General features: G+C 39.4%; 1 protein-coding gene across 17 annotated transcripts in view; it reads right to left on the reverse strand.

Annotated features, from left to right (window-relative positions):
- The window catches only part of PHF21A (PHD finger protein 21A), a 172737-nt gene extending 152117 nt beyond the window's left edge, over positions 1 to 20620 (reverse strand). For 4 of the 17 annotated variants that reach the window (XM_037166083.2, XM_037166079.2, XM_037166084.2 and 1 more), the window contains exon 1: positions 20066 to 20619. The gene's annotated coding sequence lies outside the window, so the exon portion shown is untranslated. The other 13 variants (XM_037166082.2, XM_037166080.2, XM_037166085.2 and 10 more) reach the window with 9 other exon arrangements.
- Positions 20621 to 23670: the final 3050 nt, after the last annotated feature.

Consider the following 23670-nt stretch of genomic DNA (forward strand, 5'->3'; position numbering starts at 1 on the left):
CTAGAAAGGACAACCCAGAGTACCAGATCCATACCATCGTTTCACTGGGGAAGAGCAATCCAAGAAGCCTAGATACTAGTCAAAGGCTACAAAGAGGCAAGGCCCAGCCTAAAACCCAGTTTACTGCCCTCAATCTAGAAATCTTTCCATCCGACTGTGAATAAATAGATGAAAGTAATAAAAATCCACAATTCACAGATAAGCATAGTAAACAGTGATTATCTAATACTTGACCAGCGATGGCAATGCCCAAGCTCTAAGACAGCGCACATCGTTAGTGTCTGCTTGCTGGAAAAATAAGAGCAACATTAGCTGACAAAAGACTTAGAGGCCAGATAATTGTGGGAAGGCTTACAACTAACGTAAAAAATAACTATTTTAAAACTAAGTCCTCTTACAATATGCACAAAACCTTATAAAATCATTTATTTTGCACTTGAAAAGTATTAGGAGAAGACAAACAAAGAAATCTTGCTTTCATCATGCTATGAAGCACAAAAATCCTTATACACAAACATCCATGGCTCACAAAGCTGTAAATGTTTTTTCAGTCTAATCACCATAATGTAAACTTAATTACAGACCAGACTTTGTAAATCACCCCATATCCCAAGACAACTCAAACTCTCAATAATAAGTTAACCTCAGGACCAAAACTCTTGTCATCAACAAAAACAACTACTTGGGTACCTATAAGGCATTACAAAAGTTTGGGTTTATCCAGGTGTACAGGGATTTCAGCAAGGGCCTCCTATTAACACTAATGGGAGTTCTGGGTGTAAATCGTAAGCACCAAGGAGGAGGCTTAATGCCCAGCACTGCACCTGTGAAAACCCTTTCCACTGCACTAACTGCAACTACTGGGAGTTGTTCTCTCAGAAATGGGATAATAGACCCAAATTCCTATGTCTCTAAAGCACAAAGATAATTCATATAAAAGTCACTAAGGAAGGTCACTGGTAAACACCTGATTTAAAAAATACAAGAAAAAGTAAACTAAAAGAATGATTAACACATTGAAGAAATTTTATAAAACAGCACTAACATGCACAGAAGAAACTAGTGAACTGCTGGAGATAAAATACCTCACACAACAGGATTAAAACAACCAAGTCTTTAAAATTAGAGCACAGTGAACCCACTGCAGCCAGCAGCTTGTCCAAAGGAACACACACAACAAAACAGAAACTCCTCCCCTGATGGAGCCCTAAGTACACTACAATCCCTCCTTTTAAAACACAGAAGAAAACTCCTGCTGCACTGAGAGCCGGGAATAATCACCGAGTACTCCAGACAAATGGATAATGATCACAAGCCACCAAGGACGACCAAAACTAACTAAATAAAAATTATAGCACCTTATTGTGTTCCATACTGCCTCACCTCTCAATATAGCACTGCTGTACTCGCCAGGCTGGAAAATGAGCAGGTGCCTTTCAGGCTATAGAGAAATTAGTGACACGCACACGCACGCGCGCGCACACACACACACACACACACACACCAATGACAAACACAAACACAAAGGCAATGATAGTCTCTCACTTGAAAGGGCTTAAGCAATACAAGGCTTTGCTGTAGGCCTGGAAAACTAAGAGTAGGCCTTACCGAAGGAGTGAGGAAAAAGCCAAGGTTTATTCCAAATCCACAAAGACTAAAAAAATTAACATTTATTTCAATTAAAAGGCTTTGGAAATAATCCATTTAAAAAATAAGAGACAATTTATAGTTTCACCATTTCTATCACCGAAAGAAAATTAGAATCTTCTCTCTGACTACACAGATTTAGCTCCGCAACACAAATAAAAAGAACCCTGACTTCAGGCCTGAAAACTAAAAATGGTTCCATTAACATTCACATTTCAAAAAAAAAATCTATGTATCCCAACATATTGATTCCTTATCATCACTGCTATCATTAATGAACATTTAGCTTATTATCTGTACTTTGAAATGTCAAGGAGAAATTGAAGCAGCTACAATATGCTGGGGATTTTAACTTTTGAAACAAAAACCACAAAGAAGCAGGAGTCTGAAGCACACAGCCTCGATCATGCTGGTAAGTAAGCGGTCCTAAAACTTGAAAGTGAAAGCAATACAGACCAAAAAAGAAGTCTGCTTGATATTAATGCTAGCCTTTAAGACCAAAAATATGTTCCGTTACAGAGGACTGAAATCAGGGCTTCCATTAACCTTGTTTAAAAAAAAAATCCCATGAGCATGGAATTTTTCCCTAAGTCTCTTCATCAGAGCAGCATGGGGTCCCATTAGGCACCCTATTTTACTTCCACCTTATAAATAACGTTAGCTGTTCGCTATTTCCATGGAAACCAAGAACAGAGAAACCCACTTAAATGAATACCGGTTAAAGGAATAAGTTTTACTTTAGAAAGGTTTGGTTGCTCTAGATGAACTCTACTGGGGAATACTACAAAGTCGTCTTAAGTATAATTTTTAAAATGTATCTTTAGTGTAGGGGGAACTTATTAAGAGTCCTGTTCAATAAGCACAGTCCTTGCACTAAACTAAATATGCCACACAGCCTCATAACGTTCAAGATGCCTTTTCCATGCCCTGCACAGGGGTTTAGATGCACAGTTTCCAAAGACTAGGCTTCCCCATGCATTAAGGTGGAATAATTAACCCTGTGGGTCTAATTTAAACTAATAAAAGCAAGGACTTCAGACCTAAGGCTACCATCACCTTGTAGCGACTAGTAATGAACAGGCCCCAAAACCAAACGAGGCTCAAACAAGAGAACAAATACCGTAACTTCCTAATCACTGTTACTAGGTCCAGCGATAGCAGGCAGTCAAAATTCTCTCCTTAACAAACTGTGTGAGTTATAACATGTACTCCTTAGTCAATCAATACATACACTCAGCTGAAATAGAAATAGAACATGCAGAATGAGAGTACAAAACAAGATTTTGTGATTTCCACCTTCAAGCTGACTCAAACATTGTCTTGCACGTTCTAGAAATGACCATTATTGGTGGCCCATACAAAAGCTGCAGACAGGCAAGTGTACATACAATGAAATGCAACCTATGTGTAAGAAAACAGAAATCTTCACAGCAGATGTGGTTCTCCACTAAGTCAGTGGTGGCTCAGACATCTTCAATAAGTTAAAAGATATGAATGCAAAATTATCCATAAAGCTGATGAACAGTATTAAGTTTACAATATATGGAAAGAGTTAACATTTTCACACACATTCTCCTTTGAGTACATCAATGTATCTATTCAAATTACATGTTTGAATATATGTTCATCACACACTGTTAACGATTAGTAGAATGCTAATAACTGCTGAACTTGGGTAACAGGTAGGTGGGGTTTGTTAACATTATTCACTCTACTTCTGTATATATTTTTACATTTCCATAAAAGTTTTTAAAAATCCTGTAAAATTAAGGCTCTTGTCTCTATGTGTAATTAAACAATGAATGAAATGCCTGGTATAGATCTTAGAAGCTACTGAATTGAAATCCAACATAGCCATTAACTTAACATGAAACCACAGCTAATTCTCAAGTTTTACTTTTCTTACCAAAACAATTCAGTTAACAGTTCAAAACTACTAGGAGAAATCTGTAAAGGATCTGCCATTTTGCAACTACCAACTAATGAAATGTAAATAATATGTAATAACAAGATATCATAGTCTTATTTTGTATTTTACAAACTACATTTTACTAGCCCTCTCAATTACTAAATCAAAAGAATTTCAGAATCAGCAACACCAGCATTTCCAATTTCTTCTCCAATAGGCCCACTGAATTACAGAGGGCAATCTAATAAATTAATATTTCCTATTTCCCTTATCTTAGTTAGGTAACAAAGCTGCCCATTCCCCCACTACACCCCAACCTCATCCCCTGCCAGAAAATACAGCAACTTCTGCAGTAAAAAGGTCTTCCATTCTCTCCCTTAGTCCAGATGAAAAAATGTTTCACACTCAGTTACTTCACAACTCAACTCCTGGCTGAGGGCCCAAAATGGGGAGACCCACAAACTGTTAAAAGTCTTAAGGTCTTGCAAACAGCTCTCTGTTTCAAAACGAACAATTACAATGGTATTTTGTCTTTAAGAGAATAGATGAGATGGTGGTAGCTCTGGGGGAAGTGAGGAACAGCGGCAGACAGGGTAGCAGACACAGAGAAGAGACAGCAAAGAGACTGGGCTGAGAAGGGAGGGGAGGAGAGGCAACGGAGGCAGTGTGCACGAGGGGCAGGGCAGCTCTCCGAGAAGCCGCTGCATGGTCGCCAGGCCGGAGGGGTCTCTAGCCCTGTCATAGGTGGCGGCCCCACCTTTTACAAATTAGGCAAGGGAAAACTGATTTCCAAATAACATAATTATTTAAATCAATCCCAAAGACCCCATAGAGCCTATTTCTAACTTCTACATTTATCTAAATGAAGTAACTTCTAAACTTTTACACTTTCATTTACCAAAGAAAAGCAATTCTTATAGGCCCTGCATATAAGCTGAAGAAAACTTAATACTGTACATACGCTATGCTAATTCTCAAACTGCAAAGCTTTACTTACTGACCACTCTAGCTATTGTAAAGTAACATTACAGTTTTTGAACTAAAAGAAAACTGTACAGCCTGCTATAAAATTGCTAAATTTTAAAAATGTATGTTGAGCACTTTATCAAAATAAACGTGCTGGAATTTCTGCACAGAGAGCAGAAACAATGTTTAGGCACAGAGACAAAATAAAATATAGTAAATACTTCCATTCACCTACAAAACCTTTGTCATATGGTGCAGCTGGTAAAGGAGAACAGAAAGTTAGTGGAAGCTACTTTAGTTCACCCTTGAACAACCTGGGTTTGAACTGTGCAGGCCCACTTCTACAGGGCCAAAAACAAATTTGCATACTGGTAGACCCACGCAGGGCCACCTTGCTTTCTTCAAGGGTCAACTATATCCCACTTTAACTCAAAAGCTCACCAGGGATAATACACAGCATATTCAGAATGTTTTGAGATGCTATTACAAATACATTTGTTGAATCCCAGAAAAAAAACTATATAAAGATCAAAAAAGTTTCAGATCCAAATTAGTAGTGAAATAAAATGAATTCTATTTCACACAAAATGATCATTGCCTTTTCCTCAATTCCTGGTTTTTCTTACCAGACAGATGCATACATACACATACACACACCTATACCTATAAACACACTAATGCATAAAATTAAAACCACAAATTTCTTAGCAAAAAAAAACCCCTTAATTCTGAGATTACTGTAAGGCAGAGACTTAAAGAGTAGCTTTTATCAGAATCAACTTGTTCCGGGGTCCAGTTTCTAGACTCAATATAGGTAACACCTGATAGTTAAATATAAAAAGAAAATAATCACAATATGTAAAGAGCAGGTACCGGGTTAAAGGAAATTTCACAAAGCCAAAATGCCCGAATCAAAAAGCAAATAAAACTGTGTCCATCCTTACCAGAAAACATTTTTGTGCCACTTTTGTATCTCCGGGCTTCTACAATTGTTTCTCTTAGTTCCTATACCCACCCATGTGCCCTCAAGGGTTAAACACGCACACACACAATTTGTCCTGAGCAGCAGACCCAATGGACTGACCAACTAATTAGTATTTTGGACCTCTGAGTTACAATGACTAGTCTACTACTCACTACCTTGACACTAAGTGACCTACTGTAAGCTGCATCAATATCTTACACAAAAAAGCTTGTAGCACTAGGGGTTTTAATAAAGTGCGGTAAAATCCTTTTTAAGGTCCCTGTTAATCTGACATATTCCCATTTATTTTCTATTTTTCTTGGAGGTACTCACAAACAAAAACTCATTAGATACACTTTCCCATCCACACCTTTTCTCACCATGACATTTCAGGAAAACACTCTCCTTTCAAGCTTAGAATAAATAAGTTTCCATATTTATTCTTTCCCCATAAACTTTCAGTGGGACTGTAACACTAATAATGATAATAGCAGTTATTGCTTATCAAATATCTTAAAGAGTTGCCTCATTAATCTTCACATCAATCCAAGAGGGTTGGTATGATCATCCCTGTATCGCAGAAAAAGAAACTGAAGTCCAAGTAAACAGTACAGTGCTTGGTATACAGCATGCACCGGAGAAATCTTTTTTGAAGGAAGCATAAATAATTAGTCCAAGGTCACATACTCAACCTTAAGTGGTCGTACTGAGTGAGATTCCACCCCAGAAGTCAGACCCCAAGGCTAAGGCTCTTTCCCCACTATGCAACATTTGTCTCAAGCCTTGAGGAGTCCAGAATTAAAGATAAGTAATAATACCTAATAAGAGCTACCATTTATTTAGCACTTACGAGGTATCAGACACTTCTCACAGTTAACACATTAACTCATGTATTCCTCATAACAACCTCAGAAGATGGGTACTATTATTTATCATATTTTAGAGATGAAAAAACAGAGGCAGAGGCACAGAGGGTGAAATGATTTGGCCATGATCACAGAGCTAATACAGGGCAAAGCCAGGGTTTGAGCCCACACAGGCTGGCTCCAGCTCCAGAGCGGATACTCTCTGACCACTGTACTGTACTGCCATGCAAAAAAATCTCCCTTCACTTGAAGTGCAGGAAAACAGAACTTTTAACCTTTACGAAATTACTAAATCATAAGCCTTCTGTAGTATGACTAATTGAGACAAAACTGTAGGGCTATTCTAAGCATGCGCACCAGACTTCTTCACAGGCACACAGGATATGCCCCTGGTGATTAGATCACTGCCCTGTTCAGGAAGTCGCACCCTGTAAATCCGGTTAAGAGCCCCCAAGCCCATCTCTCTCCACACTCAGACCCACACTACCCACGCAGAGAAGGAACTGGCAATTCAGTGATGTCCCAGTGCAACCTTCTATAAAATGAATGTCACTCTGGAAGTATCTGAGTGTGCACAGTGCCTTTCCATCACCCTTTCTTCCTCTTTCCAAACACCATAAAAAATACCACAAAGGAATGAATGAATTTAAGCTACTTAAAAATCATAACAAATGTCCAATGATAACTACAAATTTAAATGAGAAAAAAATGCAAAACTCTCATAGTTTTGCAACTTGTCCAAATTCTACATTCAAAAACCACTAGGGCCTCTCTGACAGACTCAATTCTTAGAATGACTATCTTATTGTCATAAATGTGCCTTGATGGGTGCAGAGAATAGCCCATTTTTACCTCAGATTCTGCATATCTTGATATGCATACTTAAGACAAGAACCATTACTGCTGCATAACAAGTTATTGGGCTTTTTACCCTAATGTCTGTAAGAATGACAATGTACTTAATTACATAAATAAAATATTAAGCATGGACTTAATATCTGTGTATTAATATGTAACACATACAGAAAACAAACACACAGAACAGGGCTAGACCTGGACATACTGAGAACTTGACACAATGAGAACAGGCACTATTGCAGCTCCCTCCATTGACATCGTAAAGTTGCCACATTTTCTGGGCTCTCTTTTGAATTAATGTGGCATCTGTTCCAAGTACAGAATGCTAACATTTTACTAAAAGATATTTTCATTCTACATTTGTATCTGGTTTGCTTATTATTTGAACTACTGTTTTATTTCAGTGGTCATTATTTCTTTATACCAACTTGTCAATTTGGCATTCCTAATCTATCTCCCCTGAGCACAAAAGGGGTGGGGAGGAACCATCAGCTTAAAACCCTCTAACAGCAATAATTACAATATACTTTGCATATAGATTAAATAAAGAAAATAAGCAGCACAAAGATTTTGGTAGGCTTTTTACTATTGGGTCCTGATAAGTTAACAGCATCTGTTCCTTTCAGAAAAAGAATTCTGCTCTGAGGTACTGGAGGGCTGGGGGGAAGGGGAAAGAAGCAAAGTAAACAAATACTAAATAGAATAATTCAAGTTACAAAGTTGGGTCTCCATGAAATGATGATTTCAATAATTTTTACATATCCAACTCTATCGGGTGATAATTGCTTTTTAAGGCATCCTCAAACGTGCTGCAGCAAAAAGCCAAATACAACCAGTTGTATTTAACATGCATGCTGCATACTCCACAATGTTACGTCACACCAGGCACAGAGCAGACGCTTACCAAGCTATCCTGCATTCTATAAACTGCCTAACAACAACAGAAAAGGCACTGCCATCTCCACAGTGGGAGCAGGAGCCAAGGGGACAGGCAGCCTTTTCCCCTGGTCAACTCTAAAGGAAACAAATGAGGCTTCCATTTGTCTTTAAAGCTCACCTCTCTCAAGGCCTTTACTCTCAATCTTTCAGTGTTTCTCAGAAAGAAAGGCTGTTTCTTTAAAATTAAAAAGCTGCAAAAGATCACTCCAACTTAAAGCCTCACACCTTGTACCAACTGTCCTCCAGATGTCCCCATGACTTCCTCTTCTATAGAAGAATGGCCTACCTAGGGCAGCAGTCTCTAAGTGAGTACACTCACCTGGGGAAGGAAGGAGGCCATAAGAAAAATGATTATAACTCATATTTTTAAATCTCATCCTTCTTTAAATTTCACATTTCTAGTACACTTTATAACATATGTAAAATACTAGGTTCAGAAAATTATATAGAAATATATATTTACTGGTGGCCATAATCTTTTAAAGTTTGGAGACTACAGGTTAAGACCGAAACTAAAACAAGAGTCAGGAAAATTAGGCTCTGACATTAACTTACTCAAATTCTTGTCTCTGCCTCAGCCTTACCATCCACAACATGAACTGAACCCTCTATACACTTATGAGACTATTACAAGAAATAATAAAATATTATAGGGCATGGTCTGAGCCACATAAAATGAAAAGCATATATGAATGCTACCAATGAGAAATACTCTTCACTTGGCTTGTTAAAACTCTGACTATATTATAAGTAAACTGCCATACCCCATCAGGCCCAATTCCTAGACTTGCAAGGCCAGGCTTCAGCACTTCACAAAATTTGGGTCGAAAGAAGCATAAAACACCTTAGACACAACGAGTGCATGTCTAGTACTAGAAAGACTTTTTTAACTTCTATAATGAAAAAGTTATTACCTATGAAATAAAAAATTTTTTAATTTAAAAAGTACAAAGATATAGTATGACTAATAACCTTTGTAACAAGTTAAAACTCTCAAAGCCAGGATCAGATTATATTTAATAGAGATTATAAGGACTTCAGTGTGTCTTTTTTATGTAATGCCAGAAAAAGCAAATCATTGGCACCTGATAAACTACTGGCATGTCCAATCATTTAGCCTATTTTTAGTTTCTTCTTTTTTATTTTTTGCTGCTTTAAAAACTGCTGGGTTACCAGTATAGCATTTGGTGATGGCTGAGTTAGGAATAGGGATGAGGGTGAGGTCAGCCGACACTATCACACATTAAGGTGTGAGTACCAGGACTAATTCCCATGCAGGGCATCTGTATGATGATTAAGCAGTACTGGCTTGAGTTTCTATTAATCAAAACATTACAAGAATTTTCTTAGTTTTAAAAGCCTATTTTACTTTGTAAATATTGAATGAATGTCTCTTAACCCAGAAGAGAGGCTACCAGTTTTTTAAAAATTCTCTGAAACCGCATCTTTTTGCAAGTAGCTACCAGAATAACCTAGCAGAATTTAATTCTGAAACTGGTATTTCCTAAATTACAATACTTGCTCAGGACAGAAAACAGTGTTGTTTTAAATTGGTTAACAATTTTTAAAGTTTTAAAAATAATAATGACTATCCCTAAGGCATCAGACACAAATAAAAAGTACTTAAAATGCTTTTTGCCCATAGGTAATAATCATTTTAGGGCATTAGGTTTATAATCTTAAATGTATTAAGTCTTACCCACCTCTCTCCTTCCAACTCTACTCCCACTTTCCACCTGAGTAAAAAGGCTCGGCACTACATATAATAAATACTCACTAAATGTTACATCAGTGTTATTAATATTATAACAACAGATAACCCTGAGGTACAAAAACTTCATAACTTGCTGAACATTTAAAGTCTTAATGTCTGCCATTCCTCTAAGAATATACATACTTGTGTCAATTTATATAGTAACACATAAAACTGTTTTCAACATACAAATTCATAATTAAAACTTTTCATTACCACAACACACCAGTACATTTACAATGTCTGTGTGTACATAAACACACACACACACACACTAATGCGTCAGCCCATACTGTCAAGAACTATGCTGTAATCATGTAAGAACTTGTCTACTGGCCATGGTAGGGGGATCTAGATCACCAATTATGATTCTCTTATAATTTTTTAAATATGCATTATTAACATTATTATTTAACATTAACATTATTAACAGGACATGGACAAATACCTTAAAATCCAGCCATCTATTAGTGATTAAACACTTGATTTATAAACACTATTGTCATCTATAAAGTACATGCATGAGTATCAGCTCATCGAATACTTTTAACAGTGTAGTAAAGCGGGCTTTTACATTTTGCCCATTTTACCACTGGGAAAACTAAATCCCCGCAAGGGTGAACGGACGGCTAGTGACAGGCCCGATGTTACAGCCAGCCTTCTGACATCATCACAACTGTTTCATTTACACTGGCCTGGGAAATTTCATTTTTAAAAAAGACACAAAACGGTGATCAGTAATTTAGGCGTGTCAGAGGACTCCATAGGGAATTACACATATCTGCCAGTTGCATACTCATTTCCTCTCTTTATTTCCAACTTTAGTAATTCAGGAATTTCAGAAGTACACATAACTATAACATGTATATAAGGAGAATTCATCCAAACCTGTTATTTCCTGCATTGGCCAGTTAATACCACAGACCACGTTCCCTTTATATTTAGTCCTTGGTATTTAACTTCTTTGGAATGATTAAATTTATTTCATTTTAACATTAGGTCTTTAAAAGACAAGTTAATATAAAATAAATCAAACTATTCATAATGTTTGGTACATAATGGTACAGTGGATGCATATCAGACCAGATCCTATAAATACTGACATGTCTAAAAAGTCTGATGTCTAATAAACAAACATTAACAAATTTCAGTTCACATTTATTGGGGTATTGGAATAGTTAATATTATTACAGAGGTTTGGTTTGTTGTATTAACGAGTAGTTAAATAATTACTACTAGAGGCAGAGTTTTCTAAAATAAGTATGGCAGGCCTCAACAAGAATATTCGAGGAACTCTGCACAAGAGAAAATGCTGGAGTAGATACCAGCAAAACAGGTAAGAAACGCATTTCCCTGGTTCTGCATACACTCAAACTAAAGCACATATATTGCAACTTACGCTTACTTTTTTCAATATTCCCAGGTGTCCCATCCTCTTCTCAAAAAGCTAAAAGAGACTAGCCAGTGCAGATAAAAATATCCTACAAATTCAAGAGCCTAAAAGAAGTTAGAACAGCCTAAAAGGGAAAAAATGTAAAGACATATGATGTTTTTTGAACCTAACATTTTAAGTACAACCCACAGACTTAAAACTACATTTTCTCTCTGGGGCTGCTCACTGACCTCAATTATATCAATCCTGTAATATTGTGAATTGTGGTGATAGGTTGGCCCTTGCCTCGAAACACAACCAAATTTTTCTAAGGTTACACACACTGGGACACGAAGAACATTTTTGCAGCATCTTATTTTCACTAATCAACTAGTTTGAACATTCTACCAGTGCAAACATTATGAACAAAGAAATTTTCATTATCTTCTAAACTCTCCAAAGTCAACCAAATGCCATGGTACAATGGCAAGGAGTCCTGAATAGGCAGAACTGAAGCTGGTCAAAATGCTGCTACTACTGGCTGGTTGTCTACTTCGGGCATAAATCACTGAGGGAGAAATTAAGGTGCAAAGACATTTTATTTACAGCAAAAAATTCTAAGGAATTGCCACTTCATTAGCATAGATAAAAAATTGAAGGTCTTGTTAGAACAGCATGGGCTTTGGATCAAATAATAATGACAAGAGGAGAAAAAAGGTAGAGCATGGTATTTTTTAAATCACAATAATCACTGCTGCTGCTAATTCTAAACATTTACTAAGCCTTTGTTATGTGCCAGGCACTGTGCTAAACACTTACACAGATTTTTAACATTCAATCCCCCCAACAACACTCTAATAATAACTGATAAAGTATTAGAGCCCTCAGAAGAACATAAATTAAAACTTTTAAAATGATAATACAAACAATTAAAGAAACCTTACCTTTTCCTGTATCTTTAAGACTATATTTTAAATATTAAATTTACACTAAAACCACATTTATTTTGGGGAATCTGTCTTTCATTTAAAGAATACTATGATTTGAGATGTTGACAATTATTACAGAAGACTCAGAAAAAACTCTGAACTTAAATACTGGCACACAAAAAAACCCCTTCTATCCAACTTTACTGAATAACTGTCCCCATTCAAAGAAAGGAGAACAGCATATACATATCAGGCCCTACAATTACAGGCTTCTAAGGCCTGTACTAGGAATTAGTAATGCTGTAATTATAGAGACCTATATCATCACAGACAAAAAAATTACAATTGCTGAGTTTTCAATATATATACACAGACATATATATACATATATATCTGTTACTTTACATATAAATCTTACAGAAGCTGATAAAAAAACAACAAACTAATCTAAGGTAAACTAAAACACTAGGATGTTTCTGAAGACTCACTTTAGAATGTCAGCAGCATAATCATCATATTAGCAAGCAAACTTTACTTAGCAGAAAGTTGTTAGAGGCTTGGGAAGATGTGTATAAAATGGAGTAGACAAGAGGGAAGGATTCCCTGTGCTGTTTAAATCAACTACAGGACCCAGCATGCAATGCTCTATTCTGGAGTTAAGCAAAAAAATAAATAAATAAATAAAAAGCACCCAAACCCGCAGTGCATCCTGGGACTTGTAGTTAAGGAAATCACTTCTTTACTCTCTACACAGTTAAGTTTCAACAAAGTCTGAACCATCCAGCACAATCTGACTAAGTCTTATTATCAGGGTTAGTCAAATTCAGATCTAATTCGTTCGTATTCTGCTCTGGCACAATTTCTTTAGCACATAATGAAAAAAGTATCAATTTAAATTTAGCTCAATATTTTCACATTAGAAAAACCATATACAGGATAAGTATATCAAAGAAATGCTTTAAAAAATAAATACTTAAAAAGCAAAAAGTTTGAATTTCAAAATTATATTTAAAAACATAATTTTTGAAACAACCTCCTTAACGTTTACCTGAATCCATTTCAAAGCTCTCTTGCCTACTCCCAAAATAAAAGACTTTGTTTTACTGAGTTTTCTCTTAACAGTCTTTCAAGTTATGTTTTATAAACGATTTTTCTTAAAGACAATTCTCATAAGAAAACATTCCCCATACTTTAATACTGCCCATTAGGAAAGAGATTCCTATAGTAATACATGTCCAAGACACTATCTCACACACCAAAAAACTGTAACTTCCTCTTTTGTTAAGTCCTTACTCAAAATTTATTCCCTCCACTTTCACCCTTCATTACACACACATATTTGCACACACACACACACACACACACCTGCTTCTGGAAGAACCTTAGAAAAAAATTTCCAAGTATAGACCCATTTCTCTCATCCGCAAACCTCTTCTAAAAAACAAAGATTTTTAAAAAGCTATCGATCACATGTCCAAACGCAAGCAGATAATTAAAGCTGCCATCATGTGTATATGGATCTACACTCACCCCTACTTTCTGCGAGACTAAAGGAGGGGGCAGGGAAAGAACTAAGTGCAATCTGCATCAGGAGGCCTAACACAGGTGGTGGGTTATTTTCAGGCAACAGCACCGTCACAAACATGCTGTGGAACAGAGTCCAAGAAATTTTTAACAAGAAAAGATAAGCTCGCAAACAAATTCAACACAATCCAGCTAAAAATCACCTGCAACACATGCTACTACATTTCACCATAAAAGTGACAGGCTACAACAGGATCTGAAGCTTCATCAATACAACATACTGTCCATAAGGCCAGAGATAGCAGTTGCCATGGTTACTATCACCCACTTTTATCAAGAAATTATTGTCGTTACTCTGAAGTTTTTGGTACTTATTTAAAATTTTTTTAAAAATCAGTTGAAGGGTCTTACTGTTAATTGAGTGAAAAAATCAACGATTGTTTGACTTGTAAGTAGGCTGCCTTAGAGATGCACATGGTTAACAATACTTGGATCTGCAGCAGAAAAAAATCAATTCCTTTCTGCTGCTCCTTCTCCTCAAGTACTGACAGTTTGTATTCTCAATGCAGCCAAAACAATAAAACAAAACCCATCTTTTTGGCTTCTGTGTTTAAGTTATTTTTCTCCCCTAGGCCCACAACCAGAGTCAAAATAAAGCCTAGATCAACAACCTGTTAGGCTCCATCGCCTCCCCATCTCTACATTACCAGTTCACTTTTCTGTCAACTTTAAAAAAAAAGCAGAAAAACACTTCCACAGATGATTCCAAAATATAGAGGGAAAAGTTTCCTTCAATGAGACCTGCTATCTTTTTCTTTTAAGTGGTGGGGATGGGGGGGGCGGGCAGTGGCTGCAGTATATTGGAGGAAGAGAGAAATGGAGGGGTATTCAAACTTCCAAACAAGTGTCTAGTGTAAGAAAGTTGCTTCAGAAAAGCCCAAAGGATGAATGAATCTCACTTATTATCTCTAAAAGGGAAGAGTTTACAACCACTCCAGTGTTAAGACTGAAGTGACAGACAAGTAATATAAGTTATTTTTAAAAGTCTATTTCCACATTCTTATAAAAGATAACTGCTCAAAAAATGTAATATACAAGTAAGAATTACGTGAAAGCCTATAAAGCAATATGGCCACATATACACCCAAACACAAAGAACAAAGCATATGCTATTTAAGAAATAACTGTCTATAATAAATTTAATGCACTTTTAACAAATTACCTCTTAAAAATCTCAAAGCAGCAAAAATACACTACTGGTAAAGTTAAAAGTGATCAGAATATATTGCTATATTCCCTCAGAATATGTAGAGCCTACAAAAAAGCCCATGTACAAAAGTTCTTGAGAAGTTAACACAAATCATTAATATTTCCCAGCACATATTAATATGAAGATTCAAACATGTTTCAAGAAATCAGCTCTGAATATAGATATGAAGGAATGCTGTCAAAGGTTAGAAACCTAAAACTTTAATCTCTTCCTTTCCTCCCTTTGAATAGTAATTAAATACAAAAGCCTTCAGCAATAAGACACTAAAGATACAAAATTTAAAAGCACATTAATATAACCTTAACTTCAGTATTTCCTCAAGAAAGGCTTTGGTATTCACTGTCTGTGGGATGAAAAGTTAGTATTACCCTAAGAGGTTTCATTTGTATCCAAATAGTTAAATGTTTCTGTCATTCCTCACAGAAGCAAGTTTGTACATTTAATAACTAATTGGGGTTAGTTCATAAAGAACAGTCACTTCTAAAATTTAAAATATGCTCATAAACATAGGGGCTCTCAATTATCTATATTTTATTTTATTTCAGTCAAAATTTGTGAACAGTCTATTAAGAAAGCCACAGCTCAAGCCTCTAAGCATTAAACTTTTTGAGTTATTTTTACACAAAAATATTTCACTGTACCCCTCCAGATTTGAATTGTCATTTCCTCATGCACTCCTCTAAAACAGAAAAATACAGATATATACATGTACTTAATATTAATTCATACAAGTATATTATCTTTTTCACTTTGAAACAAGTCTGAAAGATTTAGGAAGAATTTTTCACAAAGTTAGCAGTATCAATCAAAACAACCAAAACCTTAACTGTGACATCTGTTACTCTGTGTGTTAATGAGAGTCTACAGAAGAATTGAGAATTTAAATACTCACTAAAATCAACTACTGTAACATCACTGGAGAAACGAAGAAAAACTTTAATAGGAGATACACATTTCACGAGATCTACAAAAGGAAAAATAATCTTTTTCTTGAATTGTGAGAAACTGCTTAGGCAGCATTTTTTAAACAAAGCTTCAAAACTGTAACAAAGAGCTTTTTGGTAACCACAGCAGTACTAGAAAAAAAAATCTTAAGGTGTTCGAGGTGCACTTTTAATGCACTCATTCCGCAAATGATGGAGAAAGTTAACATTTTAAAGACAGAAGCTTCTGTCCATATATTAATTAGTTACCCATATCAACAACTTAACATCTGCATGGCTCCTGACAATTTACAAAGGCCCTGCACATGTATTATATCACTTGATCTTACTGAGTTAAACTACAGCCTTATGTCTAGAAAACAGACAAAATTCAAAGCAGGTTTATCAAATTTTCTATACATCCCTAAGTTTTTAAAGTTTAATATAAAACTTTACAAGCCACCAAATAGCATATTTCCAGTGGGCAATCAATTCACCTAACACTAACAAGAGTTTCAAACAACCATGTACTATAAATGCTATGAAACTTCTTTTGTCTTTATGGAGTTAGTACTACTATCGGATATATCATCAACAAACTGATGATCTATGCCCACAAATACAACTTTACTCATAGTTCAAGAGTTTCAACCTTTGGAGGCCAATTCAAATACATCAACCATATGTATTTAGAAAGCTGAGCACCTAAGAATTTATCCATTAAGATAGCTGTCCAAGAAAAAATAAACACTAAAAAAGTATAATTTTCTCCATACAGTATCTCCCTTTCCAAAACTCAGGCACTCTAAATCCTATCTGTATTAAGATTATGGGGATGATTACAAAATGTCCCAAGTCATACCAACTACTTTTGTGTATACCCATTGCACACAACTCCAAAATAAAATAATTCCAAGAATAACTCCAAAATAAAATCATTCTAACTCCACAATAACATAATTCTAACAGCACTCTGTAACTAGGCACAGCATCCTTAAGGTATCCACAATAACAAATCTACTTTATGTAATATTGTAAGCAGGTAAAGAGCCGTCAAAGATTTCAGGTTTAAACAGCAAGTGCAATTTATTAATGGAATTTTTAAATGGACTTACTCAAAATCTTTCTGGAACTTTAGGGTGTTAATCCTGTTGCTTAGTTGAAGCTAAGTGGAGCTGTCATAAGGAGCAAGACCCTCAAAATTCTGAGATTTGCTTTATCTTGCTGTAGCACCTCCTGCTGGATAGCATTTAGAGCTCTTCATGTAAGCAGAAGAAGATTTCTGAGGCAGCTCCTTCCAGATGACTGAATGGGAAAGAGGATGGAGCCTTCAAAGCTAAAAGAAATAGGGCCCCGTCCATCACTTACACCTCTTAAAAATAAAATTTGGCATAGGTAGGAGTCGTCTTAACCTATTACTATTCCAATTCCATAAAGACCTGCCTGGGTCCAAAGTGCAAAATGCTTAAAGAAAGCTTGTAAAATTATCTAAAAACTTAAAAAGTCATCAAAAGCAGTCAAGCAAAAGACGATTATGGCCAGCCAAACAATGCCAGTCATACTGCAAATACTATTATTATGTTAAACAAAAGCAAACGTCTAACGTAAAGAAAAGCACCTCAAATATTTGTAACATGTTAGCCAGAAGTTTGTGTTTTCAGAATTTTCTGCGCTATTACCACGCTCTTCACTTAAGGGTAGTTGTACATCTACAGAAAATTTTAAGTACAGAAATTTTTTTATAAACAGAGATAGTTGTACATCTACATGTTTTAAATACAAAAATATTTTTATACATGTGAGTAACTACACAAAAATGTCCTCTTTGCCATCAAAAGTTATGTCCTGAGATTTTAAAATACATTCTTCAGACATTTTAAATAGCACCTACAGCTCACTTTAAGCCCATGATGCAGATCCATATACAAATGGAGCCAGAAAAAGGGAATAGGCAGGCACTTACCAAAAGCAAAATGAATAATAGTATTTCCAGTAAAAATGGAGTAAGTCTCCTACAATACCGTGAAACCAAGTAGATTGTGAAACTTAAAAAGGGGGGGAGGGGCTGGTCTTCAAAACCAAAAGAAAAGCTGACCTATTTATTTCTACTGCCCAAACATGAGTGAACATCAAATGTAAACAAACAACATAAACACTGAAAAGTACACTTAGACCCAATTCCAATCCCTTTACCAGGCCCTCAGTGAAACAACGGATGTTGATGAGTATCCTCTGTAAAAGGAGATATTCCAGCTCTCTGCCCTAAAGAACCCCTATAAAGTATGCCTATGAAAACGCTTCCTTCCTAGAGTGCACACTGCTTTAAAAAAAAAAAAACTTTCATCAGCCCAAATTAATCCGATTCTAATATTCAGCTATCAATTATTAATATATAAATGTTCTTCCTTCTCTAAAGTCCCCAGCTAAAGCATCTACATTCCTAACACTTACTATTAACAAAAATGAACAGCTCGCTCCTCTACTGTAGGGCAAATCTTTGAAATCCAAAACACAGCCACAAAGTTCACTGTCAAGGCCAGTGCTGAGGCCCACACAGGCCCGGACCTTAACTCACGTTTGATATTCTAGAAAGCCATACATGCAGAGACATTTAAAAACAACACGATGTGGACGTGCAGAGTGAGATTCCCTACTTCAAGACCTAAACAAAGAATATTTCAACATATGACCAGAATATGATGACACTACATTCACCAATGAAAACAAAACCTGCCTACCATTAGCAGCCGTATCCTCATCTCAACAACTCAACTACTTAGAAATCACTCTCGGCACATCTGCACCCCACAACCGGCGTGTGGCCTTCTCCGGGGGTGCAAACCAGACAAAGTTGAAAGGAGACATTCTTCCCCCGGTGCCCAAATCTAGATACCAACCCCTCCCCTAACAGTGCCACCTTGCTGCTACCCACCATAGCGAACGTGGTCAGGGAAAAGGAAAAAAAAAAAAAAAAAAAAAAAAAAGAAATCCTAACAGCACCGCTCAGCAGAATAAAGAGACCAAAGACAGGATGACGAGAAGTGTTGGGAACTGCGTGCACGACGGGGCTGGACCAAACGGAAAGAGTCCCACTCCGCGCGCCCCTCCCCCCCCTCGGCGGGGGCGCGGGCGGGGGAGGGGCGGCCGCAGCCCCTCTCTGAGCGGCCTGCCAACCCCGGCCCGCACGGGGTCCCGGGGGCGCCCCGCGGCCGCGGGCGGCGGGGGCGAGTGCGGGAGGGCCGGCCCCGGGGTGAGGGGTGCAGGCTGACTCTCCGGAATAACAAGTTGCAGAAGAAGAAGAATAAGCGGAATTTCCCCAACGCTTCTCCGGCTACCCAAGACAAATGCACCAACACACACACACATTCGGGCCCGGCAGCGTCAGCAGCCGCAGCTTTTTTTTTTTTTTATAACCAGATCCCTCAGTCACCAAACAAGATGGTTTTCAAAAAAAAAAAAATTAAATAAATAATCATAATAAAAACTTCCCCCCGACAGCATCGCGGGGAGGGGGGAGGGTGATGAGAGAGCCAAGGCGACCATCCTTGGGCGGAGGGACTGCCAAAGGGGGCGGACAAGGCTCCGCGCCCCCCGCCCCCGCCAGTGGCCCCCTCCCCGGCCCCCAACTGGGACAATGTGACGCCCCCTCCCCGCCACCCCCGGCGCGCCGCCTCTGTCACCCGCTCCGGCCCTGCACTCAGCGCCCAGGCTCCCGAGGCTGCTCATAAACTTACTTCCAATTTATCCTGGGGAGGGGTGGAGGGCAGAGGGGAAGAAGGGGGGGAGACAAGATTTTTCCATTGTCTTTTTTTTAGGGGGGGAGGAATAGGAAGGGCACGCAGGGGGGCGCCCCGAAGGGGAAGTTATTGCTCAAATCTCAAGTTGACTGCGGGGTCCTGGTGAGAACACCCCCCTTTTCCTCCTCCCTCCCACACACCCCTCCCCTCCCCCCACAACAAACTCCAGGCAAGCAGCCCCTGTTCCTCCCAGAGACAAATACCAGAGACAAGACAGAGAGAGGGAGAGGGGAAGGAGGGGAGAGGGGGAAGGGGGAGGGAGGGGAAATAGAGCTACTCAAGAAAAAAAAGAGAGAGAGAGAGAGGAGAGTGAGGAGAAGAGAGAATGGAAAAGCTGGGATACTGCACCCTCCTGCTGGCTGGCAGTCCCCCCTGGCAGCTGGAGGCAGGAACTCTGAGCAGGAGAAGCAGGAGGAGGAGGAGGAGGGAACTCTTCTTCATGGGGAGGGAGGGAAGAAGCTGGAGCTGCTGCTGCTGCTTCTGCTGCTGCTCTGGGCCTCTCGCACTTTTTAGATATTAGTGTGTTAAGATGGTAGGTTGTTCCCTTCTCCCTCCTCCTCCTCCTCTCGCTCTCTCTCACTCACTCTCTGTCTCTCTCTCTCTCTCTCTCTCTCTGGGCTGTTTCTTTCCTCCTCTTCCCCAGGCAAAGGGGGGGTGGGGAGGAGGGGGTGGGGGGGAGGAACTGGATCCTCCTCCTCCTCCAGGAGGGACACACACAGGCCCTGGGCCGGAATAGGAGGGGGGAAATCAGAGCAGCAGGAGAGAAACTGTGGGAGACAAACAAGCCCAACTCTTCATCCTCCTCCTCCTCTCAGCAGCAGCAGCGAGCACCACCAGCCCATTCACCACCCGGCCCCGGGCCGCAGCACCTCCGCCGCCTCAGCCCGGGGATCCCTCCGCCCAGGCCCAGACACACTCGCCCGCGCGGGAGCCCGCCGCGCGGCCCCGCCGGCCTGCCGCCGCCGCCGCCGTGCGCGTCCCCGCCGCTCCCGAGAGCTGGGCAAGAGGGACTGGGGCTGGGAAAGCGGGGACGAGGGCGGGGGTAGAGGAGGCACTGGGGTAAAGGGGCAAGGCGGGGAGGGAGGGGGCAGCCGGGCGGAGTTACTCAGCGGCCGGTCCGGGCCCCCGCGCCTCCGCCCGCGGCTCCCTGAACACACTGGCCCCACCAGGGGTGACGGGGCGGCGGCGGGGCGTGGGGGGGGGGGCAGCGGGGGCCCGCGGCGGCGCTCGGGCAGGCGGACTACTTGACGTGTCGGTGCGGCGAATTTATTTCACTTTGCCTAAGGAACGGGGTGTGCTGCGGCCCCCATTGCCTAGGGAAAAAACCCGGATGTAAAGTGAGTGAAACTAAACTAGAGTGAAGTAGGGCAGCAGCAGCCAAACTCCAGTGCAGTGGCGGCGGCGGTGATGGGGCTGAGCACGGAGCAGCGGCGGCCAAACTCCGCTGCCGCCGCAATAATGAGCCGGTGCAGCGCTGCAGCTCGGCTCTTGTGTAGCTGCAGCCGAGGCGAGGCCGGAGTCGGCTGCAGCCCCCCCAACTCCGCGACCAGAGCCCAACTGCCCCTCCCGCCGGCAGGAGCTGCAAAGGGGCTCCGGAGCGGCCCCAACTCCCTCCAGTGCAACAGCAGTTTTGAGGGTGGGAGAAAAAAGCCGCGAGAGCCGGAGCGACGAGAAGCGACGGGGAAGCACTGCAATGGGGGAGCGTGGTCCAGGCAACAGGAGAAAGATGCAACCTCAAGTCGAATGCAACATGCAATCCCGGGTCGCCGCTCGCCCGCTCCTTCCCCCCTCGCCACCCCGCCCCCTTTCCAAATAACTACCCTTGAACCACTTTATTAGCCGTACTTAGTCCCACATTCGCTTTGGGCAGGGGCGGGGGACGGGGTCCTTCGCTCACCTTTATTTATTGCTGCTTTCTCCCCCCTCTCCATGTTTTTTATTCCTAAGTTCTTTTGTTCTAAGGGGGATGATGGCATTTACTTTTCTGCTTTGTGTAGCAGGGCAATCGCTGGGAATCGGCCACGTATAATCCGGCGGTTTGTCATATTTTATTAGTGAAAGTATTTTATGCCTGTTCTACCTCCAAGGACTGTAACATGGAGAACTGCAGGAAAGGGAAAAAAAACATCAGAAGAATTCTTGTTTTGAGAGGTTTCTTGGCGGGGCGGGGAGGGCCTTTTAAATTTTTTTGGAGGGGGTTTATTTAGATTTTTAAATTGATAGTTTTCAACTTAAAGCTTAATGTTTTTTGTGTAGATATACTACTGGATTCTAAAATAACCCCAAACCACAATAAAGGGGGGAAAAGTCCAAAATTCTAGATTTAAAAAAGACTATTACTACTGGACAGTGATATTATCTGCCCTGTGCAGCACGCTGGACTTCACATAGTGTTGGCCTTCGAATGTTAAATAACAATAAACCTCAACCTCAACTGAATACGAATGGGGGGTGGCGGTGGTTTTGTTTTTAAGGCTCAGCACTTTTGTAGCATCTGCCACTACGCATTTTCCAGGCATTGATTAGCCATGCAACTCCCATAGGCATGAAGTCCAGTTTTTGCAGATAAAGAGCAACAGTGGTAAAAGGATTTGCCCAAAGTCAAACTGAGTCATTGGCAGAACTGAAATAGCCTCAGACTCTTATTTCTTACTGGTCTTATATTTTCCATTAAACAGTATTGCCCCCAAGAAGTAAACAGTATTTAAAAATAAATAGATGTTCTTTACCTTGTTATATCTCTCCACCAGAGGTGCTTTGAGATCATTGAATAGGAAGGTATTTTCTCCTATGACCTGTACCGTGAAGTTTAGTTTCCCAAGAAAAAAAACATTTTTAGGCAATTTTTTAAATTTTTTATTTCTTAAAGTTGAAAGCTAAAAAAAAAACAAAAAAAAAAAACAGGCTTTATTTTACATGTGTAGACCATTTTGTACTTTGAGCTTTATGTTGAAAAAAAAATCCACAGCAGAGAAAGTGTGAGAGTTTGAGAGCAAAGATGAAAACCCCTATAAATGATTCAAGAAGCCTGGATGAACTCATAATGTTGTGAAACTAAACCCATAACACAGTCAAGATGAATAACGGGACAGGTTGGTAGTAAGGCCCAGCTTTACCATCTAGAGGTAACTCTAATGTATTTAGATGAGGGAGGGAGACCTACTTTCAAGCTGGACTAAGCACTGTACCTGTAACCTAATGGTGTCATTTTAGATCAGCCCAGGCCGTCAACATTTTTTCAGAGCAAGACTACTATAGTGTTATTTCTGAAGAAAAACTTTAAAATTTCTTCAGAGTTTCATAGAAAAAAAATGTAGAAACCCAAATCACACTTGAATGTGTAAGTGGCACAGAACAGGGGTCAGCAAGCTATTTTCTCTAAAAGCCCAGATAGTCCATATCAGAGACTTCACACACTGTCCGGTTTCTGCCACAACTTCTCAACTCTGCAGTTGTGGCATGAAAGCGGCCATAGAAAATGTAAACAAATGAGCCTGGCTGTCTTCTAAAAAGCTTTTATTTATGGGCCTCGACATTTGAATTTTATGTACTTATGATGTGTCACAAAAGACTTAATTTTTTTCAACCATTAAAAAGTATACAAACATTCTTAGCTTGTGGGCTTCACGAAACCAGGGAGTGGGTAGGATTGGGTTCATGAGCTGTTCTTTACTGACCAGGCTTTAGAAGACTAAAGTAGATTGAGCCACTGAACTACTTGTACCAAGGGTTGCTTGGTTATTAAGATGTTTGTATAGCGCTCAAAAATTGGTGTCACAAAAATTCATGTTTTAGGTATTTATACTGTAATTAAAATACTTTAACTGAATTATTGTCTAACACTCCTATACCCATCACACTCTATGGAAAAGAATACTTTAGCTTGTGATTCCATTTATATACTCTTCCTCACTCTAAGACAGTAAAGAAAGTGGAACCAAGCGGACCTAGAT

This window comes from Artibeus jamaicensis, unplaced genomic scaffold (genome assembly GCF_021234435.1).
Source record: "Artibeus jamaicensis isolate MK-2021 breed Jamaican fruit bat unplaced genomic scaffold, CSHL_Jam_final contig_797, whole genome shotgun sequence".
NCBI lineage: Eukaryota > Metazoa > Chordata > Mammalia > Chiroptera > Phyllostomidae > Artibeus > Artibeus jamaicensis.